The sequence below is a fragment of the Anolis carolinensis genome, chromosome 2 (genome assembly GCF_035594765.1).
Source record: "Anolis carolinensis isolate JA03-04 chromosome 2, rAnoCar3.1.pri, whole genome shotgun sequence".
In the NCBI taxonomy this organism is placed as follows: domain Eukaryota; kingdom Metazoa; phylum Chordata; class Lepidosauria; order Squamata; family Dactyloidae; genus Anolis; species Anolis carolinensis.
In genome coordinates, this window is record NC_085842.1 from 51,791,043 (window position 1) to 51,815,823 (window position 24,781).

Consider the following 24,781-nt stretch of genomic DNA (forward strand, 5'->3'; position numbering starts at 1 on the left):
GAGGGGCTACAGCTACATCTGAAGACATCAGAGACAGACGAAAAAAGGTGCTTTTTTATTCAAATTCGTAATATTAGGAAGGCAGTGAGCAGATGTTTCAAAAAATCGCTTCAAAAGTGCTTTCAAACCAAATTTGAAATGAATTTAACAGACTAACGAAAAATTTGCTCAACCCTACTAGGTTGTTATGCTGGTTTATTTTAACTGTTCATTTTTAACTGTTTGTTGGTTTCTGTTTTATTTGATTATTTTTGTCAAAGTACATGCCATTGAATGTTTGCCATTTTTGTCTATGTCTCTGGAAACCACCTTGAGAGAGGGCGAGTTAAAAAATAAAGTTATTATCATATAATGAGATGTCATGACTCATTGTAAAGACAATAATATTCAATAAGGTGAATGCAATTGGAAAAGAGAGATGTATGGTATAGAATACTCAAAAAGCACCAGATTCCAGCTGATCCTGTAACCTAAGCAGTGTTTGCCCTGGTTAGTACTTGTATAGAAGACACACAAAAAACCAAGCTGTAAATTATATTTCAGAGAAAGGAACTAGCAAATCCACCTCTGAGTACTTCTCGTCTAATTCATGGGGTCAGCATAAATTGCCAGACACATATATAACGAGCAAGACTGAAGGCTATTCTATTTAAGGTGGAATCAGGTGTCAAGCAGGGATGTGTTATTACCCCTACCTTATTTTCCATCTTCATCGCTATGATACTACACCTTGTTGATGGGAAGCTTCACACCGGTGTGGAAATTATCTATTGGACAGATGGCAAGCTATTTAACCTCAGCAGACTAAGAGCCAAAACCAAGGTCACTACAACATCGGTTATAGAACTCCAATATACCGATGACAACGTAGTCTGTGCGCACTCAGAAGAAGACCTACAAGCCACTCTAAGCACCTTTGCAGAAGCATACGAGAAGCTTGGCCTCTCATTGAACATCGAGAAAACCAAAGTGCTCTTCCAACAGGCACCAGCTAATCCCTCTGCAATGCCAAGAATACAACTTAATGGTGCAACATTAGAAAATGTTGACCATTTCCACTACCTTGGCAGCCACCTCTCCACAAAAGTCAACATTGACACTGAAATACAACATTGCCTGAGCTCCGCGAGCGCAGCATTTTTCAGAATGAAGCAGAGAGTGTTTGATGATCGGGACATCTGTAGAGATACCAAGGTGCTTGTTTACAAAGCCATTGTCCTCCCAACCCTGCTCTACGCCTGTGAAACGTGGTCGTCTACAGATGTCACACTCAACTCCTAGAGCGTTTCCATCAGCGTTGCCTCATAAAAATCCTGCAAATCTCTTGGGAAGACAGGCGGACAAATGTCAGCATGCAGGAAGAAGCAAAGACCACCGGCATTGAAGCAATGTTCCTACGCCATCAACTCCTCTGGACTGGCCACGTTGTCTGAATGCCCGATCACCATCTCCCAAAGCAGTTACTCTACTCCAAACTCAAGAATGGGAAATGTTGGTGGGCAGGAAAAGAGATTTAAAGATGGGCTTTAAGCCAACCTTAAAAACTATGGTATAGACACTGAGAACTGGGAAGCCCTGGCCCTTGAGCACTCTAATTGGAGGTCAGCTGTGACCAGCAGTGCTGCGGAGTTCGAAGAGGCACGAATGGAGGGCTTAAGGGAGAAACATGCCAAGAGGAAGGCCCGTCAAGCCAACCCTGACCGGGACCGCCTTCCACCTGGAAACCAATGTCCTCACTGCGGGAGAACATGCAGATCAAGAATAGGTCTCTTCAGCCACCTAAGAACCCACCCCCAAGACACCAAAGATGGAAGACAATCATCCTCGAACTACAAGGGATCGCCTAAGTAAGTAAATATATAAAGAGAGAGACTGAAGGCTATTCTACACAGACATTATAATGCAATTTGAAGTTGAATGCACCCCAAAAATGTTGCAGTGCACAAAAAGCCAGAAACAACACATTAAAAAAAACTCACCAGAAGGTCTGCAACAAGTCATATGGAAATAATATAGTTTCCTCTCCAGGGGGAGTAATTGTTTAACTTCTGGCATTTGCAAGAAGGCTTAACTGACAAGTGCTCTGCATTTTCTGGTCCTGGTTTTGAAACCTAAATGGGATAGACCTTGATCAGTTTCAGCAGATTATATGATGTGTGCATCAGTGCATCTCAGTGGACTGGTTAACATTTTTTAAAACCCTGTATTTTAAATAAGTCATCTAGTCATGGATACTGCAACTCCTGGATTCACTTCCAATTTGCATTCAGTGGATACTGCGGCCACCATCCCAGGCTTGAACCAGTTCCCATGGTATGTGTGTATGCACTACCTGGTGAAACAGGTTTGTTTTAATCCACTTCCAAACTAGATTATGATATCTATGCAGAACCACCCCACATTACAGGTGCAATTGATTCAGTGGAGGAAGCCACAGCCCTGAATTCACAACATCTGAGCAGGGCTGTTGATGACTGAGGTCTTTGAAAATTTTCACTCATAGATTTGCACTATGTCACAGCCAACCTGATAGTATGTAATAATAATAGTTTTTCTGCATTTATTTTCTCTACAAAGAGAATTTATATTTTTGCCCATAAAAATGTATTTTGCACAAACATATTATTTTTAGCCTATCGTTTTTTCTATACAGGACAACCACATATATTTTTGCATTTTCCCCAACAATGTCCCAAAGAGTGCTTAAAGATGCCTCAGTCATACACAAGGAAAGAGGTGGAAAAATAAATAAATAAATAAATAAATAAATAAGCAAATGATAGCATTTGAAGAAGAAGCATGTGAAGTAATCCTTCTTCTTTGCATAAAGTGAGAAGAAATTCCTGCAATTATTTGTTTGTTTGTGCAAGAAGAAAATATTCAAAGATTCATATTCTTAAACAGAGTCAACTTAGGTCAGCAAGAATTTTCTTAAGTCTGCAAGTATTCTTCCCATGGTGTTTCTAGTTTCAAGACTCTCATGGTGGCCACCCCCCACATTTCACCTTTGCTCCTTTTGGTCTTGGATTGTACAAGGTTAGTTCTCCAGAGCTTGAAAAGACAGACCTTTTGTCACAATAATGTGATGCAGGGCAGAATTGTTTTTGAAATGATATGCTTTCATACAAGATATAATTGATATGAGAAGAGTGTTTTAGTAGTACATTCACAGTGCTTTCTCATCCATTTTACAAAACCTCACACAGCTTCCTCAGCTGTTTTGCCAACTATTGAGTCGGGGTCAAAGAGCGCAGCAAGCGGTACCTTGGAGTACACAAGGTTCTAAAAGCATGAACTAAAGCACTTATTGATTTTTTGGGTCATGATACAGACTGAGCTGTCTCCTGTTGCTCCAGAGATACATGATAATTAAATGGATAAATCTACCGTAATTTGATACGTGTTGAGTGACACATCCATGAAAAAAAAATCTGAAGTAGTGTCTTTCAACTGTTTCCTAAAATGATCAAACAAACTATTTGATGGTAATTTAGAAAAGGCAAAGTTTAATATGAGCTTACTTTTCTGATGTATTTATTCATGTGGCAGAGGACACACACTCAGCTCCCACAAGAAAAGGTATAAAAGAGTAAAGCAAAATAAATTACCCATAAAGGTCAACCTTCCTATACCATATTTGGGATGTTTGTCTTTCAAGCACTTTTTCCCCATTAAACAAACTGAAACAGGGAATAAGCACTAAAAGCACAGATACTTCCTAGAAATCCAAAGTGCTATAATGGTAAAACTCTGTTTTATGTAACAGTAGACTATAAATAAGCTTTACCTGGATTATTCTTTTTAAAAAAAGAATGTTCCAACTTGTGGTCTGCTAGATTAGCAAATACTTCATTTTTTTGGTTTCTTGTCTCTGACAATAAACAGCAACTGGCAGAACATTATATATTATATATATCAAATAAGTGCAATTTAAAATGCATAACGCGGAAAACATATTTTTTGTCAGTAGAAGGAATAAAAATATAAATATTAACATAATCCATTGTATTTTAGGAAATATGCACTGCAAAATAATTGCCATCTGAGAAGGGTTATCATCCTGCAACCCAATATGAAACAAGGATGGGGTAAAATGTAAGAAAGATTTGTAAAACAAAAGTAACAAATCAAAACATAGAAATTATGTAGTTCATCTGGCTCAATTCATTTAATCTAGCAATATATTGCTGTATTACCTATTTGCCTATTCTGCTCTGAACTCCTTATTGCATCATTTGTTCTGCTTTCATTAGCTTTAGCACTGTTTTCCTTTGGGGAGAAAACTAGGGTGAAGAAACTGTTGAGTAGTTATGCCTAGTCTGTCCCCTCTAGAATTTCACTTTTTTAATGCAATGGCCCTATTGACTTCTTTTTTCTCCTCTTGTTCCAAAAATTGCCAGATACAGGGGCACTGGCTATATTCTTCATATGTTTATTAATTTGAGCTCATATCTTTAAATAAGAATGCTTTAGCTTTATTGTGCTTAGTAAAGGTGTGGAGAAAACCACAGATATGCAGGTACATGCAGGTACATTTCATCATTTTTAGTATATTCCATATATCTTAGCAAATCAATAGGTTCAGCCGCCCTGTCTTGCTGACTTCTTTGTTCATGCAGAATAGGCTTCTGTCTGTGGAAAATGTATTCAGTTGTATGGGCCCAGTGCCTACTCAGTCAGCCCTGTAAGCTGGCATGTTCAAAATAGAAAGGGAGGATTGGCAGATGGGCTGGAGAAAAGATGCATGGCAATCATGCACCACTAGAAACACATAAAAAAACTCGCTTAGTGCATGCAAGTAACTTGTGGGACATCTCTTTCTCTTTCTTCAATTCAGTCCCTTTCAGCGTTACTCTTACCACTGCATGATCATGTTGTTATACCCATAATGCCCCATGATACAATATGTTTAGGAGGAAGAAAGCAAGGATGACCCCTGCCCTCCATGTAATAATAATAATAATAATAATAATAATAATAATAATAATAATAATAATAATAGTCTATTTCTAACCCGCCCTATCTCCCTAGAGAGACTCAGGGTGGCTCCCAAAATAAAGCATAAACTGGCAAACAAACATCGTGGAACATACAGTCAAATAATTAAGTTATGCATAATATATATATATATATATATATATATATATATATATAAAATTACAATAAAATTGTTATTGACAGCTTCAGTCCTCTTAAGTGATTGTTACTCATCCTCCTCTCCACAGGCAAGCGAGAAATGGTGGATTTTTAGCTCTTTCTTACAGGAGAACAGTGTGGGTGCTGTTCTAATTTCTTTTGGGAGGGAAGAGGTGACCACGGAGAACGCCCCCTTTCTCATTCCCACCAGCCCTGCTTGAGACGGGGAATCAGACCGAGAGAAGGTCCGCCTCCAATGATAGCAAAGACTGAAAAGGTTTATAAGCAGGTATGCAGAATGTCAAATAGCCTGGGCCTGAACTGTTTAAAGCTTTATAGGTAATGACCAGCACTTTTTATTTAGCCTGGAAGCAGACCAGCAGCCAGGGGAGCTGCAGCAATATGGGAGTAGTCCTTTCATGGTACGGTGCTCTGGCTAGTAACCTGGCCACTGATCTCTGAACTAGTTGCAGCTTCCGAACTATCTTCAAAGGCAGCTTCATGTAGAGAGTGTTTCAGTAGTCCAAGCGGGATGTGACAAAAGTATGGACAACCATGGCCAGATCTGACATCTCAAGGTATGGGTGCAGCTGGCACACGAACTTTAATTTGCAACGGCGCTCCTGGCCACCACCAACACCAGTCGTTCAAGTCCAGGAGTCCAGGAGCACCCCCAGACTGCGCACTTGTGTCTTCAGGGCGAGACAGTGCCCCAAAGCCCCATCCTGGAGAGGCAGCCCAGAAGGATAATATGGTTAATGGTATTGAACACCACTGAGAGTTCCAGGAGAACTAGCAGAGACACTCCCCCTATCTAGTTCTCTTCGTAGATCATCCACCAAGGTGACCAATTTGTTTCCTCCAAGAAACTTTGGAACTGCGAGGCAACCACCTTCTTTAGAGCCTTGCCCAGAAAGGGTAGATTTGATGCTGACCAATAATTCTCTAATTGAGTGGGATCTAGTACTGGCTTCTTCAATAGAGGTCATACTACAGCCTCCTTGAAACTAGAAGGCATTATGCCCTAGGTCAAGAAGGCATTAACCAGCCTTCACCCACTCTGACAATCGTCGTCCCCCTCCTCCCTGGCCACTTTTATTAGCCAGGAGGCACAAGGGTACAGACAACAGATAGTTGCATTTGCTTCTCCCAAGATCTTGTCCATGGCTCCAGTGAATGGAGCTACTAAATGCAGACTGCTGTATTCAATTTTTTTTCCATTTGGAAATTCAAAGCTAGTTTCTGGGCCATGATGTAGTAAGGAAGTAAGTTTATTTATTTATCTCCCTGCTGCCTTTCTTTTGGCATGAAAGGGAGTCACAACTAGAGACATTTTCCATTCTTGTTTACCAGCTAATACCCACCAATAGATTCATCAAATATGTTACAAATGTTTAATCTGAATGCTGAAATTTCTGTGGACTACAATGTGTGAGCATCTATATTCATAGTCTTTTGTATTACATAGAAGCACCTAGCATGGATTTCTTCCAAATATGCATATTACAGATTTGCTGTATTGTTTTCTTGTTGCATAGTTGCATAGTTAGCTGGTGTACTCAAGTTTTCACTAGCAGTGACCTGAATGTTTTCTACTTCATTTTATCAGCTGCCACTCTTAGGATGCCTGCACATGTCCATTTTTAGTCACCGAGAAGGCCAGTATGTGTTTTCTCCCTCAACAACAATCAAAACCAGTCTCTGGACTCACCAGGTAACTGCTGAAGTCTGCCCACCATAGCAATTCTGTGACTATTGGGGAACAGAATAAAGTAAGGGAATATCCCAACCTCTGCTCTCCACCAAATACGGATTGTCCATTGGGGGGAGGGGCGTTCATGGTGTTCATCAATAATTTGGTAGGTGATAAATGGCTCAATGTAGTTCCACATGCTGAACTGCTATGCAGCTGTGAGCCATGCAAGATTAAAGCCATTGTTTATCAGATTCTAATTAGTATACTTAGATTTCTTGCTATATTCAAATGTATGTGCCAAAACTGTCTTTTCAAGGAAACATGAATCACACAAATATCACACAAAATGTGGTTTGCTTGAGACAAGCCCTGGCCCCTCGTGGTGGCGCAGTGTGTTAAAGCATTGAGCTGCTGAACTTGCAGACCGAAAGGTCCCAGGTTCAAATCCCGGGAGCAGAATGAGCGCCCGCTGTTAGCTCCAGCTCCTGCCAACCTAGCAGTTCGAAAACATGCAAATGTGAGTAGATCAATAGGTACCACTCTGGCAGGAAGGTAACGGCGCTCCATGCAGTCATGCCGGCCACATGACCTTGGAAGTGTCTACGGACAATGCCGGCTCTTCGCCTTAGAAATGGAGATGAGCACCAACCCCCAGAGTCAGACATGACTGGACTTAACATCAGGGGAAACCTTTACCTTTTACTGAGACAAGCCTAGGTATTTAGAAAAGTACTCAGATCAAGTAGAAAAACAAGTTGGACGGTCTTGAAGCCAACTACTGGAAAAAAGCTAAAGAACCTTCTAAGAAGGTAATCAATTTGAATATATTTTACTCCAAAATATATTTTTAAAGATTACTAACCACCTGGCAAAGTTCTCGAGAAATCAACAGTATCACCTACAATACTATACAGAGTCACCAACAGATAGGAATAGCTATACTTGGCTCAATGACAAGAGGGATTTCTGTTCGAAAGCATCCAGGACAGCAATGCTTGCCCAGTCACAAACCCCATCAGGCAAGCCCGGAGGCAATTCAAAATCTGCCAATGCACTTGTCAGGAATGTCTGCCAGGGAATCAGATGCTACTAGTGCAGAAATATTTTCTGAAGCTTGGCATCTGGACCTAGCAATCTCGATCCAACGAAGAACATATAGTTCAATGAGCAAAACTGTGCCATATAAGGAGAATGTTCAGAGTCTTTTGCACTTCTTGACATTGCTGTTATTTTTGAGCTGGGAAAGTGTGGAGGAGGAATGTTTTCCAATTAACGTTGGAGCTTTTCAGTGCAAGCACTACTGGAAAGATAAAGTTTAAAACAGAAAATGTGTTGCTCTTTCTTTCAATGAAAAGCCATATGTGGGTGTAAATATTCTCTTAAACGACAACATTGTCCACCTTATCTGTCAGTCAAAGTTCTGTCAAAATATTAATAAGAAAAGGCTGAAACCAAATAAACTCAAAACACCTCTGCACACAAATGAATTTATACATGTTCTGAGAATGCATACTAAATCCCTGTTGGCTATGATTTTGGCAACGTTTCAGTCCAACCTTCACTTAAGTACAATATTAAAGAAGTGGTAAGGGCCATGAACACTTACAGGATAAGCCACTCACTTTCTATTCTCTATATGTGGATCTGGGCAAGCAATTTATTTAGAAATAACCCAGAGCTGAGTCCATCCGTACCCAGAAAGAAAATATTTTTATGAAACTGGATGGAAGTTTTCAAGTTCTGATAGTTTAACATTGGTTTCTTTAGGAAGGGCTGTATACATTTCTGCTTTTCAAGGATACCAAGGACCAAATACTTTTTCAAAAAGGCCTTTATAAAGTCTGTGCCTTCAAACTGTTCCTGTAGATCAGTGGCTCTCAACCTGTGGGTCCCCAGGTGTTTTGACTAGAACTTCCAGAAATCCCAGCAAGTTTATCAGCTGTTAGGATTTCTGCGAGTTGAAGGCCAAAACATATGGGCATCCACAGCTGTAGACAGTTTTACTGATCATGATGGACAATGAGCCCAAGAATAGGTGACAGGCTTCAAACCTCCAATTATCTTGTGCACAACCTCTGGATAAAATAAAAACCTAAACAAAACCCTAAAGCAAGTATACTGACTCTGACATCGAACCTGTAGATATGGTATCTATGAGCAGCTCACTTACTTATTACTATATCTTTCCTCCAATAAGCTCAAGGCAGCATACATAGCCTTTTCCAAGCTTGTGAGGTAGGTTAGGCTGAAAAAGACTTTCTGAGGCTTTCAGTCTTCTTGTGTAGAGATAAAGCAGAGTGTTAAAGCACTGAGCTGCTGAATTTGCAGACCAAAAGGTCCCAAGTTCAAATCCTGGGAGCGGAATGAGCGCCTGCTGTTAGCCCCGGCTCCTGCCAACCTAGCAGTTCGAAAACATGCAAATGTGAGTAGATCAATAGGTACCGCTCTGTCGGGAAGATAACGGCACTCCATGCAGTCATGCCGGCCACATGATCTGGAGATGTCTATGGACAACACCGGCTCTTCGGCTTAGAAATGGAGATGAGCACCAACCCCCAGAGTTGGTCACGACTGGACTTAACGTCAGGGGAAACCTTTACCTTAAATAAACATAATAAGTAATAATATAGTCAAAACTGATTGAGAACATGATCATCCAAGTGCCAATCCAATACCCTGCCCCCTACAGCACACTGCAAGATGCATTGCAAATTAGCTGAAGAGAGCCAACAATGGTTCCATCACCAGGTTTATTGGATGATAAACATGTCATCTGATCCAGACCAATGTTTACTCCCTTTCCAACATTTTTTTGACATTCCAATCCAAAATGTCATTTCTTGTATCTGATTTGTAAATTCAGCTCAGAGCAGTTTGATACTGATCAAGGGTTTTTCATTCAGGACCGACTTCAGTAATTATACAGGCAGGCAAGTTCTCTGAGCCTTGATGTTGAAAACCACCCCCAAACAATTCCTCATTATCAACATACAAGAATCTATCGAAGGGGGAAAAAATTAAACAGTATAAAGATGCTATAGCAACACGAGAGTCAAAAGTATTCCTGTTAACAGCAAAAAGAATGTGACTGCTTTTCTTTCTTTTTATTTTTAGAATCTCAGTGAGTTAAGCAGATAAAGGTGAGAAAGGTGTCAGTGTTTTGTGTAAGGCATTGCATTGTTAAATTTCTCGTGCATAACATGCTAGAGATCAGAAAACTGCCTTAGTCTCCAAGAATTATCGAATGAATCACACAGTCAGAGGCCAAAATCCAGAAGGCTTGCAAAGCAGTGACTAAGGGGACATCATTAGTATTTGTTTATTATGTCACTGAAATGAATAAATCTGTTTGTATTATTTTTACTTTATTCCACTGTTTCAGCAGGGGTTGTTGGCTTTCACTTTGAGTGCTATACCAATGCTTAACCATGATATCAAGTCTTTCCAAGCCATGGACCTTTGCAGATAACAAAACACTGGAAAGTGTCATATTTAGCTGGAGATGATGCAATATTTGTTTGATGCGAAGTCCTATGGCTTTCCAAGTTATGAATTATTTCGACAATGAATGTTATACTGTGAAATACTGGGGTTTTGATTTTGTGGAAGGATTTGTCTCAATAGAAAAGGAAAAATATTGAAGGGAGGTTTGAGGGACATAATCTGTTCCAGGCCCTTGTGCCAAAGTTACTCTAAATGAGACTTAGCTGTTAATGCAAGGGCCTCTAAATGAAGACTCGTGAGCTAGATTCAGTCTTTCAAGGTCATTTACCCAGCCCCGTCCTAAATTTTAGACTATAGTACACCTTCCCTCCCACCCCCACCCCCAACCGTCTGAGGGACTGTGAACTGCCCCTCTGCTTTAAAAGTTTGAGGATCACTGGGTGAACGTGTCCTCTTTTTTTTGTAAAAAGGGCAAATCAAAAAAATGATTTGCCCTTTTAGTGTCTTGGGTAAACAAGCCTATGGTAGATCTGACAGTTACTGACATTGTAGCTCACTACAAAAGTTTTTAAAAAATAAACTCTAAATCACAAAAATCCTTGCAGCACAAACCACTGTCAAACAACAATAATCTAGTCCACAAGTGCATTCCAAACACACATGTATGTCATGGGGTTCTTGAGATTGCTATATACCAGTCTCTGAACAGACTGTTTGTTGGGTATTTCAAGTGAGCCAGTACCAGATGTACACAGAGCTCAGTACACAATGGGGGTAATTGCAGTTTCTGTATTTGTTGCTGTTCAGAAAATAAGGTAAATGCAAAGTAATTGTACAAAAACCAAGAGCCACAGCTGTCATATGACTAAGGCCAGCCGTTTTAAATGTTTGGGATCTTCAGCAAATAAGAGAAATGATTGTTTAACTCTATTTTACTAGCTGATGCATGTACCTCTGAAATTTCCTTCATGTTCTCCATAAGATGTGCCATGTATGACAGTTTGCCAAACTACATTTGTTTGAGTCCTATGTAGTTTCTCCCAGCCCAGTTTCTCAGGAGAGACTATGCTATAGTTTCCAACCCTTTCTTTTCTTGCTGTTAATAGAGTCATGCAGAATCAATAACTTCTTTTCCATATAATAAAGAAATTTAATTGCTACAGTTCTATTGTCCAAAATAATGCTAGGATTAACATTATATGGTATCTACATTTATTGTACAGAAACCCTGAAATCAAAAAAGCAGATAAAAAGTATGGCTGAACAGTTGTAAGCATGTTGTTATAAACAAATACAGGCTATTATTTATTTTTGGAATAGAGAACTTAACATTATTCAGTGTTTACCAAACTTGGGAATGGAATACCCTTGTCAAAAAGTACAACCTTACCTGTGGCATGGACTACAAGAACGAAGCTGTGTTTGCAGATGGGGAGACAAAGCAGAGGAATCCAATTCAATCTGGGAACAAAGTAAAGACAGCTCATTTAATTTCTAGACTTCTTAAAAATGTGTGTCAACAGACACCATCAGAAACTTTGGTTCATTACAAATTTACATAGGGCATTTTTTAAAATAAAAATCCAAAACTCTGCAGTAAAATATCTGTAAAGGTCATATAGATTTTTACATCTGAAGCAACTCATAGTGTTTCTGAGCACTGTACCTCAGAGTGTTTCACAATATCTTAATCAAGACTTGATTCGCATTTTATCTTTATTTCAGCTAATCGTTTCAGTTAGTAAAACATCTCAAAAGTCTTCAGATAATACTTCTGCGTAGTGTTCCAATCCACGAACCTTATTCTTTTTTAGCAATCTCATCATGTGTTGAATTTTGAGTACGGTGAAGGTAGCAATGAAAAATTCTTCCTCATTAAATAGAGGAAGTTGAGTTTTATTCAGAGGATTCTTGAATGTTGGTCTTTGATACAAAAATGCACCATTCTCTTGTGGTAATTGACTGTCACTCTTTACTGTTCTTTCATAAAGACAAATGATTTTGTTCTCATTTTCTCCTTCATCTTTATGCACAAGCAGCCAATCTGCTCTATTTTTTTAAAATGATTTTGGAAGGGATTTTTCCCCCCTACAGCAGGGGTCCTCAAACTTTTTAAGCAGAGGGCCGGTTCACAATCCCTTAGATGGTTGGGGCAGGAGAAAGACTGTAGTTTGAAAAAAAAAATGAACAAATCCCTATACACATGACACATATCTTATTTGTAGTGCAAAAAAAAAAACATGAATGAACAATACAATATTTAAAATGAAGAATGTAACCAACGTAAACTTACCAGTGTTTCAGTGAAAATTGTGGGCCTACTTTTAGCTGATGAGATAGTCAAGTTTATGAGGATTATTGTGGTTGTGTGCCTTCAAGTCGTTTTAGACTTCTGATGCCCCATGGGCTTTAGTTTAGGGACCCCTGCCTTGTATTTTCTGTAGATCTTGACATACGTTTGTATTTTATATAGATTGTATTATGGGAATTGGAAGGAAAATGTTGGCAAAGAGATTATGGGGAAATGTTTTACATATCAAAAACTGGCAAAATAATTAAGGGGTGTAAAATAATCTGGCTAAAGATGTTATGGAAACATGGGCTAAGTTAAAAAACAAGATATTTCCAGGAGTTTCTCCCCTAACCCCAATAGTCTTACTGGAAAATTTCCCAGAAGACCTGAGAATTAAGAATAAAATATTAGTGGAGGTGGAAACGGCTCTTTCTTGGAAGGAATGGATACAAAATTCGAGGGGTGAGTTTAACTAGTTAGAACAACAAGGTGTCCTGAATTGGTTTGAGAGGCAACTATATAATTGGAAAAAGGACTAGTTAGGTAAAAATCCCAGATGTAGAGAGCTGAATGAATATGAAGAATGGCTAAGTAAACTTAAAAAGCAAGAAATATCAGGGAAAGGATTAATTAGAAAAATATGCAATGGATTAATAGGGGAAGAAATAGGGCTGAAGCTGTTAGAAAAGGTATGGGAAGGAGACCTAGGCCCTCTGATGGGTCTCGATTGGAAAAGGATTCTAACATGGAGAGTGGTTAAGAATCTGTCAATAAGATTAAAAGAAAATGTATACAAAGTCATATGGAGATGGTATACCACACTGGTTAAATTACACCAGATGGATAGGAAGCAAAGTAACCAGTTTATCCATACCTCACAACCTCTGAGGATGCCTGCCATAGATGTGGGTGAAACGTCAGGAGAGAATACTTCTGGAACATGGCCACACAGCCCGAAAGACATACAACAACCCAATTGGAAGATAGTAACCAATCTTACACTAGAAGCATAGTATGGGGAAGTATGGTATGTAGCCTTAAATGATAAATTATTAATGGAAATGAGGGTGTTCAGGGAGGAAACTAATAGATCTGATTTTTATTTATACTGTTCAGTTTTCATTAAATATGTTATAGAAAGTGAAAAAGGAAAACAATACAATCTTGTTGATCAGGAATTTTGGATATGACATTTGTTTAATGGTTGACTTATAAATCCTATGGTAAAGGAAATGATACTTGTTCAGGCCTTGGTGGTGGGATTATGTGTCTGTAAAATGTTCATTGTTTTTGTGTTTTGTTTCACTGTAAGTTGTTAATGTATGTAAATAAAAAATAATGTATTATAATATATAGATTGTATTATTTGAAGCATTTTGTAGGATAAATCTACCTCATTAAATTCATGTACAATTTTAGGGCAGATCTTGGGGTCAAAATTGTCGACCCTGATATGACCCATGGATAAGTTGAGGATAATTCCTTAGAGATGTGGCCTCAGGGGGTAAGCTGCTCTCACTGTCATTTCCCCATCCAGGCATTCAAAAAGGCCAAAAACTATATCAAGGCAAAGCAAGTAGAGGAGACTGGTGATTCTTTTAGGTTTTAGGTTATCCTGAGATGGACTAAGTTCTATCTTTTCACAACTGTATTAAGAGAAGGGATTTTTTTTTTTTGTTAAAGTAACTCACTTTGATTCATGGTTACGTTGACACAGGCTTTGTGGGTTATGTTTTTGACTAAATTTTCTAGACTCATACATGACTGTATAGGATAATTTTACCGGTAATTAATTCATAAATTGCTGTTCAATTAAGTACAAGCATAATGCTGTTTTCTGTGTGTAATATGCTGGTTTCTATGAAAATCAACCATATACAAATTTTACACACAGCAAATCCCCAATTACAATTTCTTTATTGTACAGAAAACAAAATTTTCTGCATTGAAATATTACTTTCCATGAGGAAAATGATATTGCCTGTACATAACAACTACATAGGAATATTGTCCAGAATACATCCCGAACTGTGTAGAATCTCATCAGGTCAGGAATTGTCATGTTAGGGTTTCTAAATATGGGGGAAAAAACATGTTTTCAAACCTTTAAAATATTTTTGAATATTCTTTCTATCTCTCAGAATGAAGTCAGCATTGTTTTACTTTTCTTGTTTCATATCAGGTTGCAAACCTCTTCAAACACATTAAAACTAACTTTTCCCTAGTATGCACATTTGCATGTGCATTTTACGTAACATGTAAATTTCTTTGCTTTACTAAAGGGTGTGTGTGCATGTGTTTCAGTTCCAAAGACATATGGAAGAGAGGACATATAATACAAATATAACTAAAATAAATAAATAAACTTTATTTCTAGACTTTTCTCTCTCCCCAGAAGGACTCAGGTCAGTTTACATGCATATAAAATGGCAAACATTCAATACCACAACTACATCACTTAATACCAAAATAATAATAATAATAATAATAATAATAATAATAATAATACCAACAACAACAACATAATACAATAAAATTTCAAATAACAGTAACAATAAATTTCAAGATAACAGTTAAACCAATAAGAACATCATTGCACATAGCATATACCTGGACCAATTAAAATAACCAAGCTGCAGAGGGTGTCCGGCACTAATTCAACATGGACCCTAGTAGCTATAAGGTGACAGTTATATTAATCCGTTTCCTCTCCATACACTAAGGTACATAGATATGTTTTCAACTGTTTTTTGAAGGAGAGGAATGTGAAGTGTAATTAAAACAGAGTGTCACAGGACCTACAACCTTACTCTTGACATTGCTAGACAATCCATGGTCTCAAATTATTTGTATAGTTTACTTCTAGCAACTTTCTAAATTGTACAATAGTAGAGCTTATCTTTGATGGGGATGAGTCTGCCTATCAGGATGAGATGGATCAGCTGCTCTTGTGGTGCAGGAAAAGTATTCTGGTTCTTAACATCAATAAGATCAAGGAACTCATAGTGGACTATAGAAAGAACAGACCAGAAATCCAGCCAGTAGAAACCAAGTGGAGCAGGTGGCAAATTTTAGGTTCTTGTGTGTCACTGTTAAGGAAAATATGACCTGGGTCACTCATATGGCAGTGTTGGTTAAGAAGATCCAGCAGAGATTATACAATCTGAGACTTCTAAGGGATCAAAAACTGAATAAAAAATTGCTAGTGATTTTCTACCACCATGGTATAGAGAGTGTCTTAACCAACTACATCTGCACTTGGTTTGGTAACTGCACAGTGGCAGATAGGAAGGCGCTCCAAAGGGTCACCACTACTGCACAGAAAATCACTGGTTGCCCTCTTCCCTCTTTGGAAGAACTGTATAGGTCCCGCAGCCTTAAGAAAGCTCAGAGCATTCTTAAGGATCCATCTCACCCAGCATATTCTTTTTGGAATTATTACCATCTGGCAGATGGTACAGGGTGACAAAGACAAGGACAAACAGACTGAGAGATAGTTTTTATCTTAGAGCTGTAACTATATTGAACTCCATGGTTTCAAATTGATATGGCATTGAGGACTGTGCGGTGGTGGTTGGAGTGTGGAGGGATGGCTGTGCTGATTAGTGATGTGTGTTGGGGAAAACATTGAATTTCTTTATACAAATGAACAATGACAATAAATTTATTCAATTATATGAGGTGGGTGCTCCTTCTTTGGAGGCTTCTAAACAGAGGCTGATTGGCCTCTGATTGGTTGAGGTTGTTTTGATTGTGCTTTTCTTGCATGGCAGGGGATTGGACTGGGTGGTGCTTTGGGTTTCTTCCAACCCTATGATTCTATGATTTTAATATTGCTTGAAAGAAGGCCCCTCCCCAGACCCATGACTTAAAAGGCAGAGTGCCATAGGCTGACCCTCAAAGCTTCCCTTACACCAGTGGTTCCCAACCTGAGGGCTGTGGCCCAGCAGTGGGCCTCAAAAACAAAAATCTGGTCTTTGAACCTCCATCCTCTTTATTTATTTATTTATTTTATTTATTTTATACTTTCCAAAGAGCTGAACATTGCATTGGATAAACCACATCAGCTCTAGATTATTAAATATGGTTTTCTGATTCGTAACCCCTTTGATACTAATATTAGAGAGTGGTCCCTGGTCAGAGTGGTCCCTGGCCAAAGTGGTCTCTGTTCAAGTGGGCCATGGTCAAAGTGGGCCCTGGTCAAAAAAATGTTTGGGAACCACTGCCTTATACCTAAAGGAAGCTTTTGAGTAATCTAATCTACCACAGCTTGCAATAACCCATCCAAAACATACTCTCAAGTCAGTGTGCAAGTTGTTTGAATGGCTACATTCTATCCAATTATCCCACAATCCCCAATGTGATGTACTGTAGGGTTAGACAAAGAAAACACTGTATGAAACATGATCAGCTAAGAGGCAAAATTCCTTGCTTGCCACAAGGTGACCTTGCTTGTCACAATCAAAACCTGCAATGTCCACTAGTGAGGAAAATTGGGCTGAACAAATGGAAAAAACTGAAGAGGTTGTCTCTTCCAATTTGTCCTAAGAGTGCAATTTCTCTTTTACAGCAGTGAATGGAGACCCCCTTAAACGGCTACCCATCTGGTTCTGCATTTATAGGGTCAGATTACACATGTATTAACAATTTGAATTCTAAAATATGCACACTTGCATTCTTATAGCCCTGTGTCCACCACTGCTCTAGACAAATGATAGTAACAATGCTGCTGGTATAAACACTACCAAGTTCAACCATTTCCCACTTATCTCTAGATTTAATGGTTTGGATCCCCCCCCCCCCTCATGGGAAGGATTGTCTTCAAGTGTAGTCCCACACAGGGGATATTGTAATAAACAAATCTGGAATGAGTAAAGTATGAATCAGTGGGATGGTCTGACTTCCCTAGAAATAAGGAAAGTTCCTTATTACCTGAAAACAGACCACTGCTCTCTGAACAACAGCTCATATTTGCATTGCAAGAAACAGTGTCAGAACCAGTAGTACCTGCACACCTTAGTCAGATGGAATCACATTATCTCATCAACCACAAGAAAAGTACCCTATACAGACCTTTTTGCTTTCTAAATCAACTACATGTTTGGGGGATAGTGTTTTGAAAATTAGGTTTAAGAATACTGATACTAAAGTTATGCATAACTAAGTGAAGGTAGGATGATGTTCTGAAACCTAGAGCATTATCTTTCTATTGCTATGAATAGCTTCAATATGCTAGTATATTTATTTTTAAGAGTAAATTTTGAAGTTTTTCACCATTATCTATCTACTGGACCTGGGAAAGACTTTCATACCATGACTTTGGCTTGCTAATCAGAACTGTAGCTCTAACTGTATAGCTATTAATATAATGAATTCTTAAGTAGAGATGGGGAAGCTGTAAATCCTAAACCATGGCTGGTAAGATTTACCATTGAGAATGTACACTGCCCAATCTTTTTGTCTTTGATTTTCTTTTCTTTTATAATTTAAAATGATTTATTGTATTCATTAAGAGATTAGGTGTTTTTTCAAAAACCTGATGTTTCATTTGTCAGATTTTTCAGTGTCCCCATATCAGTTTTTTCAACTCCTGCAGACATATTATATATAGTTAAAACAAGTGTCTGCAATGTGCAACACAAACACACATAATCTTGGTTTTTGCTAAATAAAGATGTTTGCAGCTGTAGGGAAAGCCCCTTTCACGCTTCCTCCTTCAGCCACCAATTCTGACATTTCCTTGGATACTTCCACTGCACCTCGCCATTTTTTATACAGCAACTTGGCTTCATTGAAACTCTTTAATAATATTTGCTGAAGTGTTCAGTCTTTATTTAGACTCCAGTCAGCACTACTGCATTGTAGTCTGATGGACAGCAAGGGAATCATGTGTCTGATGTAGATATTTTTTAATAAAAAGTGAAAGTTAAAAGCATTGTGGCCACTAGGGAAATATTATCAAAGCCTAGCTTTGATTCTGCCTGTCAAGAAAAGTAGCAATACAACATTGTACAGAGCTTCCACATTAAAAGAAAAATCCAAACACCTTTCAAAGCGTGAACCTGATAGTTTGACCTTAGGTTTGCTAGGTTTTAACAGACAGGTCTATTAGAACGGGAGACAGCAGAATGGGGATTCTGTAACAAATGTGACTAGAATGCCTAGACTTATTAATGCACCTAATGGTGTCAGCTATTTGAATATAGCAATGGTGGAAAACAGGTGATGAATTGCAATTCCCAGTACATCTTACCATAGACTATGTTGGCAAATGCTGGTTGGAATAACAGTACAAAACATATAGATCTTCAAGATTCTTAACCTTGGTCTACAGAAAATTCAATTAAGAACACATTTTATAACCTCTAAATAGCCATTGTACATGCTATCTTGCTCTATTACAGACACATGTAGTTTTCCTTTTGAATATATGTTTTCAAAATGGAAAAAAAACCTTGTTTAATGCTTGCTTGAGCTACCATGTACAGAAGGCATTGGCATCAATATTTAATCATGTGCTTTAATATAATAATAGGTTATGATCATGCTAAGCATAATCATAGGGCTTATGAGCCAATGCATATGCAAATGAAATGCTGTTCTGTATTATATTGAAGGTCACGGGTATTATTGATTATTTATGAATATATTAAAATATTTTATACCACCTTTTTCACTGTGAAATCCCATTCGTGTTTACTTAAATTTAAGCCAAACTGCATTCGATTATTTAAATCACTTCTTTGTGGGTTTCATCTAATTTACACTTGTGTAGAAGGCAGTCCATAAAGAAGTGATTCAAATAATTTTACATTATATCAAGAACATTTTTCCTACCCATTTCTAGGTAAGCAAAATAAGAGAAAGCACTATATAACTTTACTTGGCTCACTCTAAATTCTCTTAACCAACTAAAATAACACTTTCATCTTAACTTTATCACCATAAATTGACTTCATCAACTTAGATTGTCCCCATTAATTGAAGAAGTTACTGCCTGGTACGTTAGGGCTGAGGAACATCCACAGTCCCCATCTATGTCCTAAACTAAGAATTATGAATACAAACACTTGCAAATGTATAACTTTTAGTGAATTCTTGCCCATCTCTTAACAACTTGTTATGTTTTTTTCCCTACTCTATATTCTATTTCAAAGTAAGCCAGACGAAGACCAATGGGACACACTCCAAGATAAATTAAATGTGATTTTAATTTTTGGATATGAAATCAGCATGTTCATAAACATTGTTAAGGAGATCACAAGATTAATTTTAAAATACAGAGGACACAAGGGCAGCAAGTCTATGTGAAATCAACTAGGCCTGTGTGAACAATGAAAAAAAAAGATTTCAATACTCATTACAAAATTAGGGGGTGGGGGAAAATTCATTTCTAAAAAGTTTCCAAAATTGGATGGAGTCTGTATCATAACTGCAATAAGTTAACTAGTATTTTGTTACTTTTTGTTAAGTAATTAATTGTGCCAATAGGGAAACTTCAGGGGTGCCTTTTTTCCTCATTGTTCGAGCCATTGGCATGAAACTTGCTATGATTATAGAAGACATTTACCACTGTTAGCTCATCAAGGTTCTGAACGTTTCCCCCATCCATGGTTTTTTGGGGAATTTTCAGTTTTTACAAACAACATTTTAAAAACCAACCTATAAGAACGATCTCCTTGAAATTTCTATACAATGATACAAGATAACAGGGGATCATGTCCCTCGAGTTTCAGAAATATTCATACATCTACTGATTTTGGAGAATTTTTTAAATCATTTTGACAAAAATATTTTTTAAAAAAACAGCTACAACAGCTATCTCATTGAATGTCTCACATAGCAACTAATAGGGATTTCTTCCCTGCCCAGTACTGATTTACTTATTTGTATTTATGTATCAGTCAGTCCTCCTCTTTGCAGATTCAACAATTTATTGGAACTCTGGCTGGCTGCTGCTACAGAGGGACAAATCTCTCCCCTACCCTGATTGGAGCCTTCTGATCCTGAACAGAATTCTGAACAATGTAGTTTAGGACAGGACCTTTTGAATTCTGTACTGCAGGGGTCCTTGCCTTCCCAAACCACATTACCCAGAATTTTGTGTTCTCTCAGTCTCTTTCCTAGCTCACTCAGCTTTGACCTACCCTGCTGTATTCCTCTCCTCATGGTGAGAGGCTAGTAATTTAAAGAGAAATGGCAGCTTTTTTGGCTCCCCCTCACTTATGTTCAGGGCTGGCCCTAGGTAATTTTCAAGTGTAAGAGAACAGAATTTTGGCACCCTGCCCCCCCCCCAAAAAAAACCAATCACTGAAAAATAAAAGAGTTGGATATGCGAAAATGTTGAATAATAAGGAGAGATTAAGGAAAAGTCTATTAAACATTAAATTACATTATGATTTTACAAATTAAGCACCAAAACATCATGTTTTACAACAAATTAACAGAAAAGCAGTTAAACACATGGTAATGTTATGTAGGAATTACTATATTTGCTAATTTATCGCCAAACATTGAACTGGGATATAGGGCAGTGTGGAGTCAGATAAACCAGATCAATGCAGATATTGTGGGTTATTCGGCTTTGATATTCTGGGTTATATGGCTATGTGGAAGAGCACTGAGGGTCCTTAGGAATCCATAGGAATTAAAAGGCACCAAAAGGGAATCTGGCCCTTGGTATTAAAAAAAAACCCTCTAAAATCAGGACAGTAAATAAAGAACAACACTCTGAAAACAGGGGAATTCCAGACAGGAAAAAAATCAGGACCAGCTAACACCTCCCAACCATGGATGTCCCCAGGGAGGAAGCAGCCAGATTTTGAATCTGCAAGGCCATTAAATGCTAATCAAGCTGGCCAATTGCAACATTCACACTAGCCTCAAACAGACAAGAGCTCTTTTTCCCACCCTGGACTTTCCACAGATATATAAACCCCACTTACCTAGCTTCCAACAGACCTCACAACCTCTGAGGATGCCTGCCATGAGTGTGGGTTAACTGTCAGGAGAGAAAGCCAGGCAGCCCGGAAACCTGGCCTCGAGGGTGAAGGCCAGGTTGCGGCCACAGAGGTGAGCCAGGCCCAGCTGCAGAAGGAGAAAGTCACGCCTGGGTAGAGGGCACTGTGGACGGAGGACCAGGAGGGAGGCCCAGGTGTAGCCTTCATCTCCTTCTGCTGCTTTGTCCCTGCTGCCTCCGCCTATTCCGCCTCCTCCTCTTCTTGGCAGCAGTGACTTCCGGGGAGGGGGAGGAGGTCAGAGGGCGCAAAGAGGATGGGGGAGCCAGGGAGGGGGAGGGAGGCAGGCAGCCTGCGCCCTTCCAACTTGTGGCACCTTCAGCAACCACATAGTTTGCCTAATGGTTGAACTGCCCCTGCTTGCGTTGAAAATGAAACTGACTTTGATAGGCTTTTGAGCATTACAGAATTCAAACAAAAAAGTGAGTTTTGATTCTTAAGTTTTTGCATGGGTGCCCCATTTGTTTCTTAATATTTGTTTGTATATACAAAACATATGAATTAGATACAACTTACTAATTAAAAATGAAGATTTGCACACCGCTAGAATCTACTTCTGAGTTGAAATGAATGGCATTGTTCTATTAAGCAAAATAAATGTGTTGCCTGTCAAAATTAATACATGGATAGAATTTCCTCATAATAAACAGAAAACTAGAAGCCAGTCTATTAAAAGAAAGAGAAAATGTGTAGAACAAAGCTTTCAATAAAGGCCAAGGTTACTTACTGTATCAGACACCAGGCATTTCAAATGCCATCTTTGGTTAAATCATGTTACAAAAACAGAACTCTTCATTCCTTGTCACTGGAGTGCAAGTGGCTTCAGCTCTTGTATTTTTTATGACACAGCAGTTCAAAAGTTCATCTCTTCTAGATTCCAGTCATAGCGATGTTGTGAGGAAGCAGGTCTTCTGAAAGTAAATTTCAGCTCATTGGGAACCTGAAAGCAAATTTTGTCTTGATTCATACCTATCAGTTTATGCTGTACCGAAACCCTTCCTTCTGACTCCCCACGGTGCATACAAGTAATGCATCCTTTTGATTATTAAATTCAAGAACCACTTCACAAGGTTGAACTAAAGATACTTTATGGATGAAAGGACCACTTAGCAGGTTTGTGTTGTGTGATATTGAGAAAGGCAGGTAAACAGACAGGGTTGTGGAAGATTTCAGAGGCTGGTCTTTCCAAGAAATTCAGTCATTTCTCCAATGACTTCTCATGCTCTCCTTCATGCACTATTCATCCCACTGAGTAGACAGAAAGAAAGAGTTCACTGTTTGTGGCAGGATCAACTCCTGTGAGATGTTACAATGAAAAGTAAATATACAACTGATTCTAAAAAGATTAATTGCAGGACCACTACTGAATAGTATACCAGGCGCTGTAGGCTATATTTTAGAGAAAGACAACTGGCAAAGCCACCTCTGAGTATTTTTTCCTTAGAAAACTCTGTGAAATTCATGGGATCATTATAAGTCAATCGGCAACTTGAAGTCATAAACACACATTTAGAAAAATATATTTAAATCAACATTAGTCCTCAATCAAATACATCTGGAAGCGAATCTCATTGAACTGCATGGGGCTTACTTCTGAGTAGAAGTCCCTAGATATGTATAGTGAGAATGTGCCTTAACTGAAATGGGCATCTTCAGGTTTTAAAAAAAGAATTTACAAGCCATTTTATTATGTTTAATATATGCATATTTCTCTTTAGGGAAAAAGATGGACATGTCAATATTTGTGCTCTAATTATTGATACATTACATTGCATGTATGACATCTCACATGCATTACATTGCATCATATCACATAATATGGATCCCTAAGAACTGTTATAAGGATTTTCTTAAGGACTGAATCTTTGTCTCACTACATGTCTTTCACAGACTTTTTATAATGATCACATAGCAGAACATTATCAGATTAAACCCTAGAACTTAACCATCTATTCATTGTCATCATCATATTCTTTTATGTTTGTCCTAATGACTGTTAACATATTATACAGAAATTTAATAAATGTTTTCACATATATGAATTCTATCTTCACAATACATCTATTCAAGTGTATGTTGTCTGTTGAGGTACTACACCTTTAACAGCTTCAGTGACTTCACCAGCATTCAAAAGTTAATCTTCCTGCGTATTGTTAATAGTAACAGCATCTGTTACAAGCATAATTGGACACATCCTAATATAGCTGGCTTTGTTATGCTATATATCATATACTTGATATGTTATATCTGTATTTTATAAGTATACTAGCTGTGCCCGGCCATGCATTGCTGTGGCTCAGTCTGGTGGTGTTGGTCAGTCTACATTAGGTTGTATTTATGTTGTGACCTCCACCCTTCGTTATATTCACATTAGTAGTAGTATTTGAAGTCTGTTACCTTCTTCAATTTTTGTGTTGATTGATAATTGCTTGAGATCCCTGTTGTCTTTAGTTTGTTGTTAATCGTGATGTCTGCTTCTGCTGAGTGTGGTTTATATTTTTATTGTGGTACAATAGTCTTTTTTTGTTTTGCCTGTGTAGGTGTTTATTATTATTGTTGTTGTAGTGGTGATGAAGGTTGGATAAGTTAGATGCTACTGTATTGTTTTTTTGGAGGCCCAGTGTAGCACTGACTGGCCTCTCAGCTTCAGTGCCTGGCTGCTTCTTGCCTGTGATGGTGTTGATTCTTGTTGTTGTTGTTGTCATTGTTATTATTGTAATTGTTTTTTTGGAGGCCAAGTGTGAATGTAGGGATTGGGGAGGTAGATGAGCATTGAATGGCCTTGTAGCCTCAGTGCATGGCTGATTCTTGCCTGTGTAGGTGTTTATTATTAGTGGGTGAGTGGATGGATAGATGAGTGGATGGATAGATAGAGTGGGTGCTCTCCTTGTTTCCTTTATTCCTATGCTGTTCCCTTTCTCTGCTCCGATCCTGAGCTCACTGATAAGAACACACTGGTCAGAAAGGAGTGTTAATTACTTACTACTTAGCCGATCCCTCATAGCTCGAGGACGATTGTCTTCCATCCTTGGTGTCTTGGGGGTGGGTTCTTAGGTGGCTGAAGAGACCTATTCTTGACCCGCATATTCTCCCGCAGTGAGGACATCGGTTTCCAGGTGGAAGGCGGTCCCGGTCGGGGTTAGCTTGAGGCTCCTTCCTCTTGGCACATTTCTCCCTTAAGCCCTCCATTCGTGC

The 24,781-nt window shown here is 38.5% G+C and overlaps 1 long non-coding RNA gene across 1 annotated transcript in view; it reads right to left on the reverse strand.

The window, feature by feature from the left end:
- Positions 1 to 423: 423 nt before the first annotated feature.
- The window catches only part of LOC134297180 (uncharacterized), a 71,861-nt gene continuing 47,503 nt past the window's right edge, over positions 424 to 24,781 (reverse strand). The window contains exons 3-4 of the long non-coding RNA XR_010003940.1: positions 11,667 to 11,737; positions 424 to 2,111 (exon numbers count right to left, since the gene is read on the reverse strand). This is a non-coding gene — a long non-coding RNA (uncharacterized LOC134297180). The remainder of the gene's footprint in view (positions 2,112 to 11,666; positions 11,738 to 24,781) is intronic.